The sequence below is a fragment of the Lepisosteus oculatus genome, chromosome 10 (genome assembly GCF_040954835.1).
Source record: "Lepisosteus oculatus isolate fLepOcu1 chromosome 10, fLepOcu1.hap2, whole genome shotgun sequence".
Classification (NCBI taxonomy): domain Eukaryota; kingdom Metazoa; phylum Chordata; class Actinopteri; order Semionotiformes; family Lepisosteidae; genus Lepisosteus; species Lepisosteus oculatus.
The window spans coordinates 8925063-8947444 of record NC_090705.1 but is presented as its reverse complement, the minus strand read 5'-3'; the positions used below and the strand labels follow the sequence as shown (position 1 = coordinate 8947444).

Sequence of the window (22382 nt, the reverse complement as noted above, 5' to 3'; positions counted from 1 at the left end):
AGGTAAAAACATGCAGCAACGCAAGCAGTCTGTCTGGGCACAGCCTAAAGATTCTAGGAGTCTTTCAAAAGTGAAATAACCATTTCGGATTTCACTGCCTGACACTTCATAGTAGCAGCTGATCTTTTCATCTCCATTAGAAACAAACTGCTTGTTGCGAACGTAGCTGCCACCGGCCAGATGAACCGACAGTTGAAGGGTTAAAGAAATTCAGAACAATCTGGCAGTAGAACCTTTTAATTTTCATTATTCAGAAAACATTCGGGAAACAAAATAAATATATAATGAAAACGGCCTCAAGTTCAGAAAACCTAGTGGGTGTCATTTATGTAGGATGCGAACGTTCTACAGCTGTAATTGCTTACAGCTTCAAAAAGATTAATTTTTATGCTGATTAGGGACAGGTTTCATGAACGTAGCACATCTGATATTTTGAATTTTGCATTAGAACAATTGTGGTCACAAATTATCTCAAATGAGTGCTTTTACCCCTTGCTATAGCAGTTCATTATCCTTCTTATTAAAACAGTTTTTTTACCTCAATCTGCCAGATTTTACTTTCTTTTGGGAGACAAAACTACAAGTTTAGTAAAACATCGAAAGAGACCATTTCAGATCATTAGCATTTAGTAATAATTCTGCATATTATTCCAATATTTTTTTTAATCAAAGCAAAGTTTCCTTGGATTTTGATAATACAATCATAAGTTTGCAAAGGAAAAAAAAAGTACTGTTAATTGTATCATGCCTTTTTAAGTCATCATTCAAATGATGATACAAATGGATGAAAAGAATTTCAAAATTAGATAAACGTTAGGAGAGTAAAATACTAATTTTCTCCATTGATATGTATGCATTTATTCCTGAACGTTGTTTTGACTACATTTTTCTTAAAAGCTGGTTATACAGCAAGTCCAAGATGTCAACTTTACTGGTAATTTGTCTCCAAAGGCCTTCAGAGCAGAACTCTTTAACGTAATCAAACATCACAGTGTAAGGCGTGCGGTGCTCTAAAAGCTCAGATTTCCTTTAAAAAAGACTGGTGTTGACTCGTTCGCTGAGCGCCTTTTCAAAATCCAGAGAGAAAACGCCGTGTCGATAGGATTCGCGGAACGAAAAATAAAAAAACAACAGGCGAAGGACAACCCTGCCGGCACCTCAGTTCCGCGCCCTCCCCGCTGACCGTGATTCCTGACCGGGCAGCTACAGTGCGCTCAGCGCCTCCTGAAAACGACACGCCTAGAGAAGCAATCCGGCGCTCCGGACTCCAGCGGGAATCATTTCAGGAAGACATAAAAAATAGATCAGCAGCTGGTGCATCAAAAGAAACAGAAGGGGAAACAACCAGGAAAACAGGTTCCATATTCGCTATAGGAGAACAACATAAATGTGTCTTGTACACAGTTTGAAAGGAAGTGGGTTATCACCAGACGCAGCAGCAGCAGCACGTACTGTAACATGAGCTCTTGCAGGGTGTCCTGTCGCTAGGCCCCAGTCTCACCCCAGACGAGACAGTCAGATAGAGGGCAGCTCCGTCTCCAGCAAAGGTCACATGGGCACCTGGCAGTGCAAGACTGAGCAGATCTTAGTGAGCTTTCAGGGGAAGTGAGGAAACCAGCACCGGCTACTTGGCAGAAAAGGTCGTTTTTCATTTGGCAGAGATGTCTTTTATTGCCGATTTAGCCCTCGATGGCCGTATCATCCAGCAGACTTCATGTTTGGAAAGGAGTATTTGGGCTCTATTAGGCCAACAGGGTATTTATGCGCGTGTTTACTTTTTTTTGTTGTTGGTAAGAAATAATACTTTGCATTACATATGCAAGCAGCGACCAGTGGAAAGACGATGCGAGCTTAAGTATCATGTTCTGTGAAGGCCAGAGTTACGTCCTGAAATCTGAAAAAAAAACACTGGGAGACGAGAAAAAAATGTATATTGACTTGACATGAAAATAGACTCCTAACTATTGTGGATCCATGGATGGCCCTGCAAAATATGGGGTTGATGCTTTGTGGATGCAGCACAGATGATCTGCAGGAAGATAATTCCTCAGGAGATGCCTTCAGGGGGAAAAATTAAGAGCAGCCAATTGCCCATGGGCCAAACTACTGTAGGTGCCCCTTTCAAAGTCCGTCTGTTCTCAGGTTGCGTGATGACTGTTTGCAAAATCACTCTTCTTCTGACGTGTTCAAACTTTATTTTCCTAGTCGGCTATCATGTAATTATTATGCGCCTCTTATTTGAATATCGTATTTGAATCTCGGGCGTTGATAGGTTACCTGTCTGAAACAGTTGACATTTGTGTTTTTATTTTGTCTCTTTGGATCCCAATTATTGCTTTTCCTCATCTAGAAATGTAATAGAGCTTCCTCGGTGGAATTAAAATTAAAATCAGTTCCGTTTGCACTTATAGGTCATTGCGTAGATGTATCTGAAACAACATAATTATTTGAACAAATCAAGAATGTTCTACATCCAGCAACGATGTGAGGCAATTGCGTCAGTCAAATCATACTCAAACTACAAACTTGAGGCTTTATTTTAGCTTTATCGCTTTCTGTATCCTGAAGTGGGTTTGTTGTTCCGAGTTTACTGTGCTGTGGCCAGAATAAACAAGAATGATATATAAAACACAACAACTTTCATTCAAAACAGCAAGTCAGTCATTCAAAACTGTGAAGATCTATTTTTAACGAGTAGCTGAATGAAACCATGGAAAACGTGCCGTTTCCGGGAGAAAATGTGCGTCTTACCAATGGAAGCTACTAGCTTCTACTCTCCCGCAAAACCAGGTAGGGACTGTCGTTAGGTTATTCAAGACAAAACGGTCAGTGGCCAGGAAGAGATGTCACCGCTAGTCATGGCTCTTACACGTGTTATTAATAGCATTTGTTGACTGCGGGGCTGTTTCCTGAGGGGAAATGTGCACCACCGCTCATTGCTATTCATAGCCTCAGTATCCTCTTCGTACTCGGCTTCTCAGAGACCAGAGCAGAGACCCGGTTCGGAGCCCCAGAGCAGGCTGCCGATTGCCCGTTGCCTTCCGGGGTCGACCCCTGGTGACGGCGGGGCGCGTCGATTTCAAGCCCCCGGCTACAGGGCCGATTTCGAGAGGCCCTTTCGAGAATGTCACCTGTGACGATGTATCCCCTCCATAAACAACAACAACAACATCAAAGATTACACTCCCCCTTCCGACTGGAGAATGCTCCAGGCGTAAAATAAAGTTTAGCTTTTTATGAAATCTGAAACCATGTACACAGTAGCTTTGACTTTGAAGCGGAGCGAGGAGAATGGAGAAGATCCGTGAGCCACGGTCTGAGCGTCACCCCGGCGTTTTCTCCAGGATGTGACGGAAACCGCACGCTGCACAAGTGGAAACCTGACTACTGGTGTCCGGGGATTAAAGGCGAGAGTTAAAAGGCTCGTTGAAGTTGATTTTTTTTTTTTTAATCGGAAGGGAAGCTGTCGGATAACAAACTGGAAGGATGAGACATGAGTAAGAGTGAAACATCGGCCAGCGCACGCTTGAACAAATCTCCACTAAAAACAGGGCGAGACCTCTGTGTTTTTTAAGGTCATCCGCAGCTGAGATGTCGCCTGATAGTCTGAGAGAGACGCGCTTAAGTGTTACAACATAACTCAGTGCATCGAGTAAGCGAAGATAAACCACAATGGGGGGAAAAAAAACTGATTTCTTTCTAGCAAATCCTAGCCAACTCGTTAATCGAAGAAGAAACGTTTCGCATCTTGGTCCGCGTCTTAACTAGGTAATGTGTGTTGTCTGATTAAACACACCTTGAGGCCTTGATTAAATATTAGACGTGTTTCTTCTTTGGAACCTTTACGTGCTTCGCGTCAAAGTAAATATTATGTGTGAAAGCGGCATATTTCATAAGAAGTACTTTCCTAAACAAAAAAAAAAAGTCCCGCTAGACTGCGATAGCACTTAGTACTTGCAGATAGGCTTGTTATAAAACTGGAGGAAGATAGATATTTTAGACGAGTCAAAGATGTTAATATTAGAATAAGTGAGAATGAATGACAAATACTCTACAAAGGGTTTCCAAATATTTGAATGGAATTGTTGAATGTAGTTAAACAGGTTATTATAATGTTGCTTTTGTATTTTCCCATAGATATCAAAAGGCTGCACAGTAAATAACATTACAACTGTATAGGTATTACCCACACCTTTGTAACCTGATCAGAGCTATATGACACCAGACTTATTCATACGCGAGTCATTATACAACTCCACTAGAATCTCCAGCCTCCTCAATATGGCTTTCAGATGAGAAGTGCTGTACAGTTCTGGTGAATACTAGGATTTATCGATGAGTAGGCATGACTAAGATTAGTACAAAGATTCTTAAGTAAACTGTTCTGCTGATTGTCCATAACACATTGTAATGTGTTTTGTGGTTCTGGCTGTATTGCTGAAAGAAACATCAGGTTTCAGGCAGGCTTTAGAATAGGATCACTTTATTGGCCACATACAATGTTTTGTATTGGGAATTTGTCTTTTCACATACCCCAGCTTGCTCTCCACAAGACACACAGACAGGGAGAGAAGCTGGGGGTCAGAGCACAGGGTCAGCCATTGTACAGCGCCCCTGGAGCAGCTGGGGTTAAGGGCCTCGCTCAGGGGCCCAACGGAGTAGGATTCCTCTGCCGGCTGCGGGATACGAACTGGCAACTTGCCAGCCAGAGGTCCAGATCCTTTGTGCGTGAAGCAGTATGCATGTGTGTGCTTACCGGTATGCATGTGTGTGCGTGTGCATGCCCTGCAGTGGGTGGGAATCCTGTCTCGGGTGTGGCCTCGCCCTGCCCAGCTCGCCCTGACTCTCTTGGGTGAAGCCGGCGTTGAGACTGGAGATCAGCTGGGTTTACCCCATGGCTTCCAGCAGCCTGACGGATCAGCTAACGAGGCCTCCAGGGGTATTCAGACAGTGGCTTTGCAAGGAAGGGTGTTGCTGATCTCCCATATTATTTTTACAAACTGTTTTTACTGTTGTTGTTTTTGATCTCCGAGAATATCTTTAAGCTTTTTTTTAAATGTTGCCAGATCAAAAATATATATATATATTTAAAAATGACTTTATGACAAATTAATAATGTTTGAACAGTGTTGATTAACTGTTAGAAAACTCATGTTGATTTCACAAATGTATAGTTTAAAAGAAGGACTGAAAAGACAGAAACACCAATTTTTTCAGGAACATGCTATATACTGTTTAATCCTGTTTAATCCTTATTGTTGACTGGTGATGATGAGGGGCTCAAATCTACAGATAGGTAGCCCATGTTCTGAGAATTAGAGAAGACGAGTGTTATTTAGTGCAAAAATAACTTTTCACTTTGACTTTAAAGGTTGTTTGTCTTTCTTGTCCGCTGCTGTTGTTTCACAAACACCCATATTAGTTTAACTTTCCATAAAGACCTGATTCAAGGCTGAATCGGTACATGTCTGTGGGAACCAATTGCTATTAACGTAGCTCTTGATTTGCTACAGCGTGACATGCAACAGAAACTGATTTACGGACCAGTCTTTACTTCATATGTTACAAATCAGTGGCCACATGTCTTAATTATGTCTTAATTTATATGATTAACATGAAAAGCAGACAATGCTTTGAATATTTCCTCCCAGCTTCTTGAGGTAGAATCGTACTTTTGAAGAGCATTGATTCCTTTGACAGAATAAATGCCAGTTGAAATGTCAGGGTTTTTATCTTTGTGAGATTTTGAAGACACCTGGGAAAAGCTTTATTGAAAACTTTCACTGTTTGTGACCTTCCTGAAGTGAAAACCCAGCGCTGAAATCTGTTCAATGCCATGTCTTCAGTGTTCATAAAGAAACCATAAATCATCCAAGCCATTCAGCCCCTTCGGAGTGATCACTGTGGGCCCTTTTAAAGCACGTGGAGGTGCTCTGCAGGTTTGAATACATTAATAAGATGCAACCTTGAGAGATGTGTGTGGAACAGAAGGTAAGAAAGAAATTCAGTTACGTCTTTTTCAGTGCCGTCTTTTGTTTAAAAGTGTGTACTGTCTTCATCTTTCATTAGTCACAGTCTTTCTGCAGCTAAACTCCTTTCTAAGGTTTAAGGGTCATACAGATTCTAGTTACTGTTGCACCTAGGCACCAGATATATTCAAGTATACAGCTAATCTTTTATTTTGAAAGCATAACTTGCTTAAATCTCAAGTAGAACTGAGATGATGAAAACCGCAGGCCCTGCTCCATGCCCAGGCAGCTGCTTTTAGTGTAATTTTAGCCAGGCGTTCAAATCAGAATTTGTAATGGAATCCCGGGCAGTGGTGTTCAGTTTTAAAAGCACTTCTGCAGAGTGTCCATTTGTGTTCTCTAGTTCATGTTTCACTGTTGATTCTCGTGCACTGCACTGGAGTGCGTCCCCTCCCAGTCTTTTTTTTTTCTGAACTAGGAAGGTTTGGTTCTTTCAGCCAGTCGTGTCAGTGTAGGATTTTCTTTTAACCGATTCAAGAGCAGCACTGTGGTGGCATTACATAATCTCCTCCAGTAAGTGTGCAAATTAAACATCTTCATATATGCAATATACATGTTTGGAAGTGAAATAAGGAGAAATAAAAAAAAAAACATGTCACTGCAACCAAATTCATCCACCCATTTTCTAACCACATTGTCCATGACAAGGTTGTGGGATGAGTCAGAGTTTATCCCAACAGGCATCAGCCATGTGATGGACAGGATGCCAGTCCATCACGGGGCAAAAAGACACGGACACACTCACACCAGGACAGGTTTTTCCAGAAGCCAATTAAAGCTACCCATGTGTTTTAGGACTGTGGGAGGAAACCAGAGCGCCCAGACAAACCCCCCCCACACACAAACGCAGGGAGAACATACAAACTCCACACAGACAGCAACCCAGGCCAGGGATTAAACCGAGGACCCCAGCCCTGCGCCACCCTGCTGCCGCCTAACTTAACTTTTCTGATCCGATCCATGGCGCAGCGAGAGATGGCGCTGGAGCCGGCGGCTCCGGCGGGCGGATGAATTGCGTCACCGAGCGCTTCCCACCTCCTCCGGGCGCTGCTTCCTGCTGCCGCGCGCAGGTGTGCGAGCAGCCGGGGAGCCGCGGGTGTGGCGGGAGCTCTGCCTCGCGGAAGGATTGTGAGCCCCCGAGCAGCGCCGGCGACGGGCGGGGAGCGGAAGCGCGCGAGCTGCTCGGCTTCTCCTGCCGGACGCGACAGGAAGCGAGCTCCGCACTCACTCAAGCGTTTTCATTCATACTTCTCTACAAGAGCGGTGGTCTGTCTGTCTGCCTTCCTCCTTCCGTATTCCTCTCGGTCTTCTCAAAAGCTATTGTTAACCAGTGGTGTCTGGTACTACAGCGTGAGCCTGTTATCTTATGTTGTTTCTTATACAGTACATCGTGGGGGTCACTCCTAAACTGCCTCAGTAAATTTGTATTCTTAAAAAGGTGCCAGAGTCGTGAGAATTATTTTTTTTTCCCCCTGGGTTGGTCTGAACACCGACATCTTTTCTTTAGGGACCAGTAAAATGCTGAAAAGAGAAGAAAATGGGGGAAAAAAAACCCACAACGTTTCGGCTACGCAGCCTTCTCAGCGTGGAATAAATTTACTTGTTCTTTTGCAGCCAACGCATGCTGACGCAGCTACCCACTTGAATCTTTTCTTTAGGACATTTTAAATAACTTGGGAGTCCTATAGGAGAGGAGGTGAACACTACTGGAGACAATAGAATGTGGAATTCGTTCATTTTGACTGCTTTAGTTGGGGAGAAAAATACATTCTGCAGTGGAGTGAATGCTATATAATAGTATTAGGCAGCAGGGAAAGGATCCTCGTACCAGTGGACTCTCTTCTTCTTTTGTGTTTAGCTCAGAGTGGGAGAACACTGATGTAGCATCCAGTATCGCCAGGCCAGATTTCATTTATTTCCTACACAGTTAATTATCGAGTTCACTGTTTGCTACCCACCTGCTTTGGCAGCACACAACCTCTGTAAGTGAAAAGCAAGTGAGAATAACGATGGTACAGTAACTGGCCATTGAGAGCTGCTGTGTTCAGTACAAGAGGCTGAAAGTACTTGTCAGCTCAGTCCTGGGTCTGTAAAAAAAAAGCTGTTTAATAGGCAAGCTGAGTGATGCTGTCACTCGAGAGAAATTGAGTGTCACTGTGGAGCACCCAGTCTGCACAACAGCAAAATAATGTACAGATTCTTCAGCACCTCACGTCTGGCACAGAACACTCATATCTTCTTGTGAAATCTTGCTCCCTGTTCTCTGTTTCTCCTGTCAAGCAGTCCTCCTGCATTCTAGGGTTTGTTTGCCATTAGAAGGAATATAGGTGTTTCAATCAGTGCCTTACAGGAAAAATCAGTTGTTGTTGCCGTCTTGGCACGAATAGAGTAAAACTCTTAATACGTTGAGCCTTGAAAATTACAGTTGATCAATTTTATTTCAATTAAAGATGGGGAAAATATCTGGCAGGTAACATTCGATGTAGACAAGCTCGGGGTGCTACACGCACTGGAAAACCGGGAAATGCTGAATGAAAACAACACCGTTCATGCAACACATTATTTTTTGTCTTCTAGGCAGTGGAATGTAATATGGAGCTAACCTCCTACAGCGCAGTGTACCCTGCAGCCATAGTGGGTCAATCTGATCCAGAGTTATAAACCTACTGGTCCATCAAAACCACTGAAATCAGTAATCTGGTTATCCCTAAGGTCTCCCATCCCAGAACTGACCAGGCGCAGCCTTGTTTACTTTCTAAGATCTCAAAAAATCAGGCTTCAAGGTCATCACACTGCTCTCAAGTGAATTTTAGGCCACAAAGCTTCTGTTAGACTCGTTCTATTGATCACAAAACAAAATGAAAAAAATCTGATACAGACTAATGGCTATCTTGGTTTTTTTTTTCAAAAAAAGGTAAAAAAACAAACAAAAAGAAGGCCGACACCAAAGAAAAGAAAGCTTTGTGTCACTAGGTGACAGGCACAAGAGATAAACACTCTAGTTTTAGTTTTGTAACAGGAGGGTCCTCTCAGCCTTTACGGGCTGATAAGATGAATGATGTTTTGAGCTGAAACAGTACATTTCCAGCCTTTCACAGGAGAGATTCACAGCCCTAAATAGCTCGGTGTGTAGCAGGAGCTCCACAGCCCCTTCAGGGGTTTTAGGTGTGGCTGCCGATGTGAAAAACCTGCCCCACCTGTAGCAGAACAGAGAAATGTCTCAGCTTGCAGTGAATGCCCTTTCCTGGTGATTCAAGCTGTCTTCCACAGCAGTTCGGAAACACATGCTTTCACTGGTTCATTTTCTGTTGCCTCAGCGTTGCAGTTTTGTTGCTGTAAAACGAAATCACTGAAATCGAGGATTCAGTTTAAAATAGGTTAGTGGCCTGATGTTCAGGTCTGAAGGGAACACACGTGACTGTAAAAAATAGACCCTCTTTCCCCCAAGGAAAGTGAGCAGAAATAGTCATTTAAGGTTCATGGTCTTGTGTGCGCCGGATAGTTTCTAGTGCTCTTGGGGAACTGTAACGTGTCGGCACACTGCACACAGCTGTTGACACAAAGAGAAAGACCCTCTTTTGATACTTCCTTTGTACGTTTTTGTGGTATAATCATATGAACAGCCAGTAGATGTGTTTATGACTCTGGGGCACGGGCATATACCGAGTGGTAATTACAGTAATGAGCAATTAAAATCAGATGTGTTATGCGCTAAGCATTTATTGTTCTCTGCCTAATACGACATTACAGAATTAGAGAGCCGGGTTCCGGAGAACCGAATTAAATCCGAAAATCATAAGCAGGAAGAAGCATCCTCTAGAGAACCATTCCTGCGATGCCTGCTCGTTCTCGCGGAGCATCATTTAAGGAGAAGCTGGAAAAAGGCGTTGAGGGCGGAATGATTCTGTTTTTTTTTTATTATTCTTTCCAACGTGAAGGCATTCCCTTACTGCACGCGGGGTCTGGAAGGGTTTCGACAGCTGCAGGTCTCAGGTGGAAGATGTGAGCCCAGGCTGAAACTATTTTCGGAGGAAGGGCAGCGTGGGGCATCTTCTTTCTTCTGAAGAGCAGTGGCTCCTGCCGTGGGCCCCCGGGGTGAGTCGCAGCCCGGGCTGGACTAAGGTCCCTGGAGTCCCTGGAGGCACTTCTGTTCCATGGGCCCTGTGGCGGAGGCAGCTCTGTGGGTGTGTCAATTACAATGGGTAGAAAGCTCAAAATTCCATCCATTCATTTTGCAACCATGTCACCCATTTCAGGGTCGCTGGGTAGCCAGAGCCTGCAAGCAAGGGGCGCGAGGCAGGGTACGCCTTGGATGGGACGCCATTCCATCACAGGGCACCCACGGACATAAACACATGCTCGGGCTGGGGTCGGTTTTCCCAGAAGCCAGTTGACCTACCAGCACTGTGGGAGAGGAGCATGTGATCAAACTATTGATCTTGAATATTTGTTTTTAGAAATAAAAAAGCAGTTTTTTTTTCATAGGGCCTCCAGTTTTCGTAGTGTCCGCTGTGCCTATTGGGTAACACGGCCCTGGCTGTAACTGAGCTGTTTGTGTGCAGGCTCTGCCAGGCTGACTTCTGTTTTTTTCATTCCCATACGCAGCGGAGATGAAAGAGTTGACACTCAGTCCTTGTCCTCAGTTCCACTTTCCCAGTATCAGAGTTGAGGGAGTTTGAGTGAAATGCATCTGTCCCAGATTCTTAAGGAAGAGTGGGCAGTTTTGAACTTCAGATAGAATATTAAATTTCATTGGCTTTACAATGCAAAAACGTTCGTAATAAGGGCTTAGCTTATAATTACGCATATTTAATTAAGAAAGGTCCAAATCGATTTCTTAATTAAGCTGTGCAGAATTAATGTTTTAGGTACATCGTGAGAAACAATAAGCATGTGATGATGAATGTGATTGTTTAACAACTAAGCACACCCGTTCTCTCTCCTTGTCAGAAAAGCCTATTTTATTTTAGACATGGTTGAAATAATAGTTTCTGCTGATGAGAGATTAACTAGGTTTAATGAGGGCCAAATTACAATTATCCCACAGTTTAAAATGCAATTCTTTGGGGGGAGTTCAGTATCTGCTCTGAATCAGTGGGTTACTCTGCATCAAGTTTAATAGAGTGCTTTATTAGGTCAGATCAGATCTGTGCAATGGATATCCAATAGCCCACTTTTGTTCTTTCTGTCTTGTTGCTCCACTTAACCGACAGTTCACTAGGAATAACAAACCCAAGAATTTAGCAGCTTGAAAAGGTTTGTGGAGTGTTTCAGTCAATAAAACCTGGTTTTACCTGCTTGGCTGAGGGCTGACCTCCTGGCCAGAGCAGGAGGAGGAGGCTGGGACCCCCCTGCAGAGTAAGGAGTGACCCAGGGGCAGCTGCAGAGGGGGAGACACACACGACACTCCACGCATGATCTTGGGCAAAAGGCCGAGAAGGCTGTAGAGATGGAGATGGGGTGGAGAAGGGATGCAAAAAGACATTTGTGAGGGAGAGAAGGAGATCACCTACAGTATAATGTTTTAGTGGAGAGGAAGTGACATCAGCAGTGATAACTAATTACCGAGAGCTCAGTCTGATTGAATTTGGCTGCTGTCATCCCTCCCAAATGTTCTTTATAAACTCTATTTAAACTTTTACCATTACTTTTAGCTTCGGGGGCATGTGGTGAGATGCTGCTCATTTCCGAAGTACTCCTTTTACACAATACAATTACAGTATCATGCCGAAATGAGCACAGTATCACTGAAATGAATATAAGATAGTAAAATCAGTACCCCCACAAAGATGAAGATGACACATACTGAAAGTGTTTACCACTCAGTGCTTACCATGAAGGTAGTCTGTGTTAAAGTTTATTTCCTGTTTAATGGATACCAGTAATTCAGCATGGCTGTTAAAATTAAAAGACAAAATTAACACAATACTGTGATTACTTTTTTGATAATCTAAAGGCCTTCAATATCCGCAGTTGGTTTAGAATTTGTATTGATGAACACATTTTTCAAAATAAAGCAGGGAAATGCACGTTATCCCAGATTTGTAAAAAGCTGAGCTTTTCCTTCTTGGTAAAACCTCTTGACTTGACACAAAAATAATATTATTATACCCTATAATCTAAATAAACAATAACCTCAGATAGCAAAATCAATTTTGAGGTTGCTTTTGAAGCCGAATTTGTTGTTGATTCTGCACTATCACCCAATATGTAAAACATCAGGAATTGGTTTCCATTAAGCTACACTGAAGGAGACAGTGGGCGGCACAAGCTGAACTGCTCTCTCGTCTCTGCAGCTCAATCCGCATGCCCAGGGAAATCCTCCCATTGCTTTGTTGAATGAAAGACAAAGTTAGCGTGAAGAGAGAACTGTATTGTAAAGAAAATGGTTCGTGGTTTCAGGGCAGATTTCTCTTCAAATGGTTCCGAGGTCCTGTCTGAGGATAGCGAAGCAGATTGAGGCTGAGGTTTTGCTGCAGATGCAGTGTAAACCTGAGGCAAGGAATAAAGTTCCATCTAACTGGCTTGCTCCTGCCCTCTTACAAGAGAGGGACCGCCGTGCACAGCTCTGGAATAATGTTTGTCTTCTCGGATTCCCTTCGTATTTCCTGTTCTTCCTTCCTGGTAACTGCAGCCTGTTGCAGTGCAGTCCATTTAAGCTCATGTCTATTGTTGAACTCCAGGTGCTATTCTACACCTGGGATTTCCTCAGGCCGCACAATTCTATTAGTGTTGGACAATTCACAAAACCGTTAGCCATCTTCCCTCCTACTGCCTGCTTAGTCTGCAGGACTTTACTGTAGGTAGCCCGTCAGCTTCTCTGCCATTGTAGGTGATGCAGGAATTATCAGATGTATTAATGGCAGAAGTAACATTTTGGTTGCCAAAATTGAGAAAAATCAGGAGTTGACCGAGCGGCTTAGTCAATAAGTAATATAATTATTCAGAACCCCCACAGCTTTGGTGAAAGGAGTAATACTCCAGACACACAAACGTTTGTTAACAATGACAAGACACAAACTACAGTACACTACACGCCACAAAGATACAACACACAAGTTATGATGTTTACACTATCTACAAACAAGGTGTTTCCCAGGCCTAACATTCTAATCACCTAGAAAACCCCAGAATGCTATTAAGTATTAAAATCTTGATGTATATAGAGGCCAAATGAGAGATAAGCGGTCTTTCTAAATAAATGCGATACAACCTGCAGTTAAATCTGTCTCTGGCACCCCGGATGCCACAAAATAAATGGGAGCCTATCAGCCTATCCTAAAAATGCGCCCTAAGCAGGAAAGATGTTTCTAACTGAGGTATCTTTTACCCTGGAAACCCATTCCCTAAAAACGCAGAATAGGACACTCTCTCTAGCAAGGTTCGAATACTGAGCTCCAGTCAGGTTTGGTTTGGTTTGGATGGTCATGAAGCAGGGTCTCTCGTCTGGGGCAGGCTTCTAATCCCATCTCCTCTCTTCTTCCCTGGCTCTTGGCTGTCTCCCTTCTTGTTGTTTCCTTTCTTCTTCTCCCTGTGCTCTTAATGTGATCCTATATTGGTGTTTCTTTGCCAATCATTAACCCACAACTTACTTAGGCATACCAAGATCAACTTTTCAATGGTTTCTGCTCAAAGGACCCCCACATCTGAGCAAACATCCCCTCTGCTTTGAAGCTAGACGAGTTTACTCTGCCAAGCGTTACAAACTTCATCTAAAATCTAAGAGACACTTGTTAGTCACCTAAAGCTGTATCAATATTGATGCATAAATAATAATCCTGATTATGCAGGTAACAAATCTTGGCTATATAAACATATGTACGAAAACAATCACAAACCTCAACACCGTATGGTATCACAAATGCATTTTCACTCTCATTCAATAAACAGAAGATCAAACTTTCCGGCCATGTGCTTCAGTCTTGGAAAGCAATTAAATGATAGAGAAAAATTGTAAAAAGTCCCACAGCTCATATTTAAACCCACTGGTGTCCGTTTCACACTATCTCCCTTGAACAAGAATATACAGCACCAGTCTACAGGTGAGCACAGTGGCTGCACACCATCTCTCAGTTGGAAAGCAAATACCTTGACAACCCTGAAAAAATAAATGGTTTGGAAATAAACTACCTGTAAAGCTGTGTCACAAGTGTACAGGGTGACATTCTCAGTTGCATAGTCTTTAGCTTGTGTTTTGACAGAAGTCTGGAGTCTCTGTTTTGTTTGCTCTGTTCCATTTAAAGAAGATTCACCCCTGAAGGCAGCACAGAAAACCTTCAAAAAGCAGAACAGTAGGGTGTTCAAGGAAACCTCAGTTATTCATTTGATTGATTCTATGAGATATGATTTCTCCGTCTGCAAAATAAGAGGGAATGATGTGTCTTTTCTGCGAGAAGTATATTTCTAACAATTGACAAGATTGTTAGTAGTAAAACAAAATACGGAGCATATTTTTTTGGGAAACAAATGTCCTGTATCTTAATATTCTTACTTGTGCCTGTGATTCATGATTTTTTCAAAAAATGTAGCTATCAACAAGTAAAGAAAAAAGCACACCCACGCAATGGTTCACAATGGTGTGTTTTTCTCTAAATTATGAAATGCTGATTAAATGCAACTCGTGGCACAAAGTTCCAAATCCTTTCATGGGTCTTTTTCCGATTCAGTACAAAACGTAAAAAAACACCGTTCCGAACGGCAATGATGAAATAAGCGTCATCTTCTCTTCTTACAAGAAACCTTGTCATCCTGGAACGTTTCCAAGTCGGGATCAGCTGGCAGGAAGGGCAGCAAGTCAAGGTGTCCCATCTTGATGTCCCATCTTGACTTGATTGATGCAGCTGCATGCAGTCAGGTTTCCATCGATCACTAGGGGTGGGGTTTTGTAGTAGCTAGATAAGCACACTTGGATGATGATGTGCTGATCTTGGAGGGGCCTCGTGCCCTTTGACCTCCTAGATCATGGCCTATCAGTGAGGAATGCCCAAGGCTGTAATGCCTTGCCAGGTTAGAAATTGCTGGCTGTGAAGTGTGCTGGTTTAGTTCAGCCTCCAACATACCAATTGCAAGGAGGTGCTGTCCTCCTGATCAGCAGGGCACATGGGTACACTTCTGTGTTTCTTATTCGTGTTGAGTCCACTGGTTCACAGGCTCAATCACCTTACTCTTTCTACTGATGCACTGCCCTCACTAATAGGGGGAGTTAGTGCAGATGAAACAAAGCCACTTGAATCACTGTCCATGCCCAAAATAACATTCATTCAGTATCCAAGTACCCATCTATTTTTATTTTTTATATACAGGTGGCACAGATGCACAGTGGTTAGCATTACTACCTCACAGTGCTGGGGGGCCCTGGGTTCAGGTCCTGGGGTGGGTGCTCTCTGCGTGGAGTTTGTATGTTCTCCTCTGGGTGCTCTGGTTTCTTCCCACTGACCAAAGCCGTACTGGTAGGTTAATTGGCTTCAGGGAAAACTGGCCCTGCTGTGAGTGTGTGCGTGTCAACCCTGTGATGAAGCTTGGATCTGTTCAGGGTGTATCCTGCCTTGTGCCCATTGCTGACCAGGCTAGGAGGCAGCCCCCCCCCACCCAGCCCTGTCTTGGATAACCTGCTGGTCTAACCTGCTGGTCGAGGCAGAAGTGTTGGCAAAACACACAGTGATGGAGAAGGTCAGTGTGGTCTAGAAGCCTTCAAGGGGCTGATGTCGCCATCAGTAAATGGGTTCAGTTACAATCACAAGTAATTCCTGCTGGTGTCGGATACTGCATGTCTTTCGTTAGAACACTGAAGGGCTGTTAAGCCTCAAATATGAGGCAAAAGTTAGTATTTGTCAGCATGTGTTCAGTTCAGTTCAATGCTTTATTGCCATGACAACTAGTTGCATGGAATTTGGTTCGGTGAGCTCATGCAATTAAAAGACATACAGAACAAATAAACAACCAACAGCCAAAAACAGAATTTATCACCCACCCAACACATAAATAACAGTGGGGCCTGATGGAGTAAAAATGAGCCATGCAAGAAATCAAAAGTTAAAGTGTAGAGTTTGGGTGCCTCCCGGTCTCTGGATAGGTACTGTTACGAAACCTGGCAGTTCCTATCTGATAGACCTGAGCCGCATACCAGAGGGGAGAGAAGAAGACAGGTTGGGCAGGCTGGGAAGGGTCAGCATGGAGCTTTACAGCTTTGTGTTTCAGTCCAGAGAGGGAAAGTGGCCTCCTGTAATTCAGGCGACTATATACAGTACTACTCTCTCCGGCTGCTTCTTGTCCTGGGCAGACGTGTTGCCAGACCACACAGTGATGGAGAAGGTCAATTTGTAATTCAGGCCAGAATTGTGTTCGGCACACGTCTGGTGCACCATAAATACACCCCAGGATGATGCATTACGTACATATTCATTAGTGTCAGGGTCACCAGTGACATGCATTTGAAATTGCTCTTTTTCTTTTAACAAGCTTTGAAATGACAGATTCTTTCTTCACAGGAGAAAAGCTATTAACTGCGATGCATGTTCAATTATATTCTCTCTTTGATTACATGGAGACACTTTTTCTAATGCTGTTGCACAGAAACAAGGCGTCCACTTGATGCGCTAACAATTCTGTTGCTCATCCCTGATTCTGCATTTGCAATTCAAATGCCATTCATACAATCATCAAAGTTCACCCACCTCCTCTTTTTCCCCATTTATTTCAATTTTCCTTTGTCTGTTTAATATAGGAAACTGTGTTTGCGTAGAATTCAAATGTTTGACTAAACAGAGCCTGCAGATTTAAAAAACGTGTGTGTGAACTCCTGTTTCACTGTTAACGCCGGGATTAAAAACAGAAATTTTAGTTAAAAAAATGAAAGGTGGGACAGTGATTTGGAATTAAGCTTTGTAAGTTGATATCTTGAATACAATGTCTCATTTTCACAGTACAGCTGTAATTGTTGGGTCATAGGTGTGTCACAGGAAATGGGGTGAATGCCTATGCAGTTATTTTCTGTTTTACAATTAAATTTAGGAGGGTCTGTAGAATTGTTTTCACATTTCACGTTGATCTCTTTGGCACATATATAATCTCCTGCTTAAGGGGCGGAGTGGTGGCTCTGTGGCTAAGGATCTGCACCTGTGGCTGGAAGGTTGCCGGTTCAAATCCCACAGCCAGCAGAGGAATCCTACTCCATTGGGCTCCTGAGCAAGGCCTTTAACCCCAGCTGCTCCAGGGGCGCTGTACAATGGCTGACCCTGTGCTCTGACCCCAAGCTTCTCTCCTTGTCTGTGTGTCTCATGGAGAGCAAGCTGGGGTACACGAAAAGACAAATTCCTAATGCAATAATAATAATAATAATAATTGCTTACACTTATATAGCGCTTTTCTGGACACTCCACTCAAAGCGCTATACAGGTAATGGGGACTCCCCTTCACCACCACCAATGTGCAGCATCCACCTGGATGATGCGACGGCAGCCATAGTGCGCCAGAACGCTCACCACACATCAGCTATCAGTGGGGAGGAGAGCAGTGTAATGTAGCCAATTCATAGAGGGGGATTATTAGGAGGCCATGATGGGGTAAAGGCCAGGGGGGAAATTTGGCCAGGACACCGGGGTTACACCCCTACTCTTTTCGAGAAGCGCCCAATAAATTGTATACGGCCAATAAAGTGATCTGATCTTATAAAGTAAATGTCCCAGGGGGGTGAATACTTTTGATAGCCACTGCATCGGTATGGACCTATGGAGCAGAAGGCCTCTCCAATGTATTTCAATCAATAATCGGTAATATTTTATTTTGGATGCTAGCCTAACTTGCCTGTTGTTCCCGATAGGATTAATCGCCGTGGTAACAACTAAAAACACATAAACGAACCGAAAAAATGTCAAGTGCAATGGGGACCGCACTAGGGACGCCTGTGTGACACTGACCAGCATCCCCCAGGCACCAACTATTCCTGCAGCGACGACCTTACAGTCCCCATGAGCCTGGAGTCAAATCGAGGAAGAAACAAGACGGCGTTTCTCTCTCGACAGATCAGAGAGAGGATGGGTGGTATCCTATTACATTGAAATTTCGCGGGGTGTTTTCAGACTTCTGTAGTCAGACTACCGGGCAGGGCATAAAAAGCCTGGAAAGGGAATGCAATCTATATTCTGACTTCACCCTCTTCGCCAACCAACCCCCCCCTCAGGCCGAGCCACTCCTCGGCGGCTTCTTGTCTCCACCTGCTCAGACGGCGGCCGCCGCTGCGCCCAACACTGCGGTTCCAGGAAACAGCGATGGGGGAGGGTTAGAGACGCTCCCGCCTCTGCGCTGTCATTTCTTGCTGCCGGCCGGACAGAGGGAGAGGGAGAGGGAGAGGGAGAAGGAGGGAGGACAGGAAAGCGGGGCGGAGGAGGAGGCGGCGGCGGTCGACTCGCAGAGAGAAGGAGAGAAGCGCGCCCTCGCGCTGCCCCCGGGTCTCTCCGGGGCGGCCGCGCAGGCGGATCGGCGCTCGCACGTCAATCACCGGTTGCCTTGGCAGCCTTTTGACGTCACCGCTCCCTGCCCTGTCCCTGCTCCTGGGGCTGGTGATTGGAGGGAAACCCCGTGGATCAGAGCGAGACGGACCGACTTGCCTGCGAGTGCGAGTCAGCTGGGCAGCTCGAGCGAGGACGCGATTAATTCACACTCTCAGGTAAGCTGGCGCCGCCGATCGCGAATTATACCTGGTAGACTCGCGTCCGCCCGTCTCCGCGGTCCGGTGCGTCCCCGGTGGGCTCGACGGAGCCGGGCTTGTTTCTTCGGGGCTTTTAAACAGGGACCAGAACGGAAGAAAACCCGGTGTTTTCGGATGCTTCCGAGCTTTGTACGGCTATGGCTCTGCAGCTCGGTCCCTCCTTGATCATAAAGAAAGCCTCTTTTCTCCACGCTCAGCTGCGCCTGCTTCCGAGCTGGCTGCGCTGGGGGCTCGGCGCCGCTTACTACGGTACGCGTAGTGTGGAGATTTTGATGGTGCGGGCGTGCAGGGGGTTCTAGGAGCAGAGACTGACAATGAACTGTTATTCGGGACAACAGACAGGAGAGAACGGGGGCAAAAACAAAAAGCCTCCCTGTCGACGGCGATTCATTAGAAATCCAACGCCGCAGCCCTCGTCCTTCTCCGGGAGTGGAGGGCTTTAGAGGGGGAGGTGGAACGAAGCGCTTTTTGGGAACCACGTGAATGTGGTGAAGTTAGCGAAGGTTTTTGTCTGCCGAGACGGTGAGACTCGGGCGCTGACGGGTGTGTGTGTGTGTGGCCAGCGCGTTCATGTCAGAATGGGTTGGGTCGCGCCGCCCTCCCTTCGTGCCCTGATTTCTGTCCAGGTAAGGCTCGGCGGTCACCGCATCGGCGATTTTATTTCCCATTTCGTCCCCTCCGACGGCGCCTGTCCCCTCCTTCATTTTTTCATTCATTCGCGCTGACACCACCCCGGCCGTCTTTCATTAAAAGTTCGGGGTACCCCCCCCCCCCCAGTTAAATCGAAACAGGTAGATACAGCGACTTGTAATTCTCAAACGAGACGGGCGCGGAGGAAGGGGTGGGGGGGATATTATAGATATATCTTTCCTTCCCCCGCCCCTGCGAGTCCACCGTGTTACCGAGCGCCAGCCGTGCAGCCATTTCCGGATCTGCCCTTGCGCGGGCGACGCGCGCTCGGCGCGAGGTGGGCCGGGGTGGCCGCCCCGCGGTGTGCGCGCGGGGCCAGGTAGGAAACTGGGTGTGGCGGGGCGGCCGCGCACCCGCGTGCCTCGCCGGGGGGGGGGGGGAGCCCCGCGAGGCGAGGCCGCGAGCCGCCCCCGCTGCCCGGGGCCCGGCCGCACTGGCGACGAGGTCGGAACCCGCTCGCGGTTTTTTTTTTTCTTTCTTTTTCTTTTATTTCGTGGACGTGCGGGGCGGGTCGTCCCCCGCTTCCAACGATCGGATTTCCCCCGTGGGTGACCCACCCGAACCGTGGTTTCCCGTGCCCCTGTTGGCGCACGGTGCTCGCCCAGGTAGCCGGGGTGAAGAGACCTGTCGCCTGATGGGAGACGTTTTGTTTCCCAGCTCCGGGTCTGTCGGCGTCCTGCGGGCTGATTGTGATTCGCTCTTTGCACCTCAGTGGTTTTGTTTCTGATGGGGGGGCATTTCCAAAACTACTGGACCGCAGCAGTCCGGTGCAGAAGCTGGATGCCGAGTAGCTGCAGTAATACGATTGTTGTTATTATTAATAGCATTATTATTATTATTATTATTATTATTATTATTATTATTATTACTACTACTACTACTATGGGCCGCTTGTTCTCTGCCGTTGTCGCGGAGTTTCACGCTGAGTCAGTCAGGAGGATTTCCGTTCACAAGTGGGCTGGGCTGCCACCCGGCTCCCTCGGCGACAGGCTGTGGGTGACACCCGGGGAGAAAGCGGGCTTGGACGCCCGTTCGGGTCGAGGCCGGGTCGTCCCTCCTTCGTCTTCATGACCGGCAGCCTGTCCCCCCCTTTTTAAATAAAAAAAAATAAATCCCGCTCTGGCTTTTCTGCCACGGGAAGCCGGCGCCCGTCAGAGCAGGTGACGGGGAAGCCTGCTGCCGCTCCTCCACGGCGCGGGGTCAGCGGTTCACTCCCCCCCACGCGTGTGTGTCCCTCGCTTGTGTCGTGTGTTCGGTGCTCTGCAGCCCAGGGTTAAGAGCTCGTCGCCCTCTCGGGTGGGGGGGGCGGGGATGGGTAGGTGAAGCTTTTCCTTTTATGCAAATAGACGGGCTCGTCCACGAACCGGCCTGACACCCCCCCCCGTACAGGCAGAAGCCTTCAGGGCCCGTGGGCCTGTGCTTGTCCCGTCGTCTCCCGTGTGAGTTCTTTCCACAGTGAGCTTGAGGTAACAGGCTGTCTTGGATGTTTTTTTTTTCCCCTTTTGCTGTCGGAAGACCTGTATTGAAAAGGTAGACGGAAAGTTTATTTTTTTACAAAAGGTTACGCGCGTCTACTTCACGGAGGGCGACAGCGCGTTCGGCTTCTCCCGGCCGGGATCGGTTCGCCATGTGGCGACAGGTGTGGCGGCCACGGTCGCGTCTCCTCAGCCCTGCCCACCCGAGCCCGTGGGAGAGTCGTTCCCGTGATCAGCTCGCGTGCGCCTCCACACCCCCCGCCGCCACCGTCCACGCGGGCTGGGCGGGGCGGGACGGGACGTCTCGAGGGGGCTGAACAGGGGAGCGTTTTCGCACCCCCGAAACCCGGTTTTTAAAAGAGAAGCCCCGCGTTTTTCTCCTCTCCCTCGTCGACACGTGTGAGAGAGGAGATTTCCGCCGCGGATGCGACATGGGTGTGTGTGTGTGTGGTCGGTGTTGTCTAACGTACTCTTCAGACTCGGGGGCTGGGTTTCTGACAAGACACCGCCGGGCTTCAGAGTCTCCTCACTCCGGGCTTTAAATCATGAAACACCGCTTTTTTTGTTTTAGGGGGAGAAAAAAAAGCACAGCGTTGATTTTTGTGAGGGGTTATCGTCAACGTCGGTGGCTGTTGTTGTTGTTGTTGTTTTTTGGACGTGTGTGATATGTCGCGTCCAGCTAGCCGCCATGACAGTTGCCAGGGTGCGTCAGCAGCCGTGGGTTCAAGCTGCGGGATGGAGGCCTCCCGTCAGTCACACCAAAGCCCCCGCTTGGCCTGAGCCTGCTTTTTATTCAAATGCTGCTGCCAGTGCACACGCCCCTGAGGTATTTGGGGTTTCCACGGATTTTTCCTGATATTACCTGCGGAACAGCAGATGAACGGGGCTCATCTTGCACATCTGCCGTGTGTCATTTCATATAATGACGGATAATAGCTGTCATTTTTTTGTTTTTCATTTCCTATTGGCAATAGTATCTTCCCCAGTCTTGCAAGTGGAAAGCTTTTAACTCGTCGATTTTACCCGTTCCCGAGACCCGATGCATCGTGATTTGTAAGCCTTTCACATCCAGTGCGCTGTGTGTGGTAAGATGTTTTTTAAGCCCTTTGCAGAAACTGCACTGTTATCCACTTGTGGTGGGTTTGGAGTTTGTATGGAAAAGTGCTTACTGACTTGTATTGTAGTTTTAAGATGCCCCAATGATGAAAACCAGGATTTATTTGGTTTTATAGTTAAACTGAGTTAATGTAGGTGTGGTTCATTATGACACCATCAAGATTAGTGGAGACTGGGCGCTTTGCCAAAACACAATTACAAATACAAGAAGGCTTTTTGGCTCATCTAGCCTGTGTACGCTAGTTAATAGTTAATTGATCCAAGTATGTTATCCAGCTTTTTTTTTTAATGAATCAGGGTGTCGTATTTAACAACATGGCTGGATGGGCTGCTCCACACTCCCACAACCCTTTGGGTAGAGGAGTC

General features: G+C 46.1%; 1 protein-coding gene and 1 long non-coding RNA gene across 2 annotated transcripts in view; one reads left to right on the top strand and one right to left on the bottom strand.

Annotated features, from left to right (window-relative positions):
* Positions 1–9745: 9745 nt before the first annotated feature.
* Positions 9746–19799, bottom strand: LOC107078697 (uncharacterized). Its single transcript, XR_011190627.1, has 3 exons — positions 18725–19799; positions 11324–11470; positions 9746–10207 (listed from the first exon to the last, which is right to left on the bottom strand). It is a non-coding gene; the product is annotated as an uncharacterized lncRNA (long non-coding RNA).
* Positions 18456–22382, top strand: part of ywhaz (tyrosine 3-monooxygenase/tryptophan 5-monooxygenase activation protein, zeta polypeptide) — a 24111-nt gene continuing 20184 nt past the window's right edge. The window contains exon 1 of the mRNA XM_006635974.3: positions 18456–18693. The gene's annotated coding sequence lies outside the window, so the exon portion shown is untranslated. The remainder of the gene's footprint in view (positions 18694–22382) is intronic.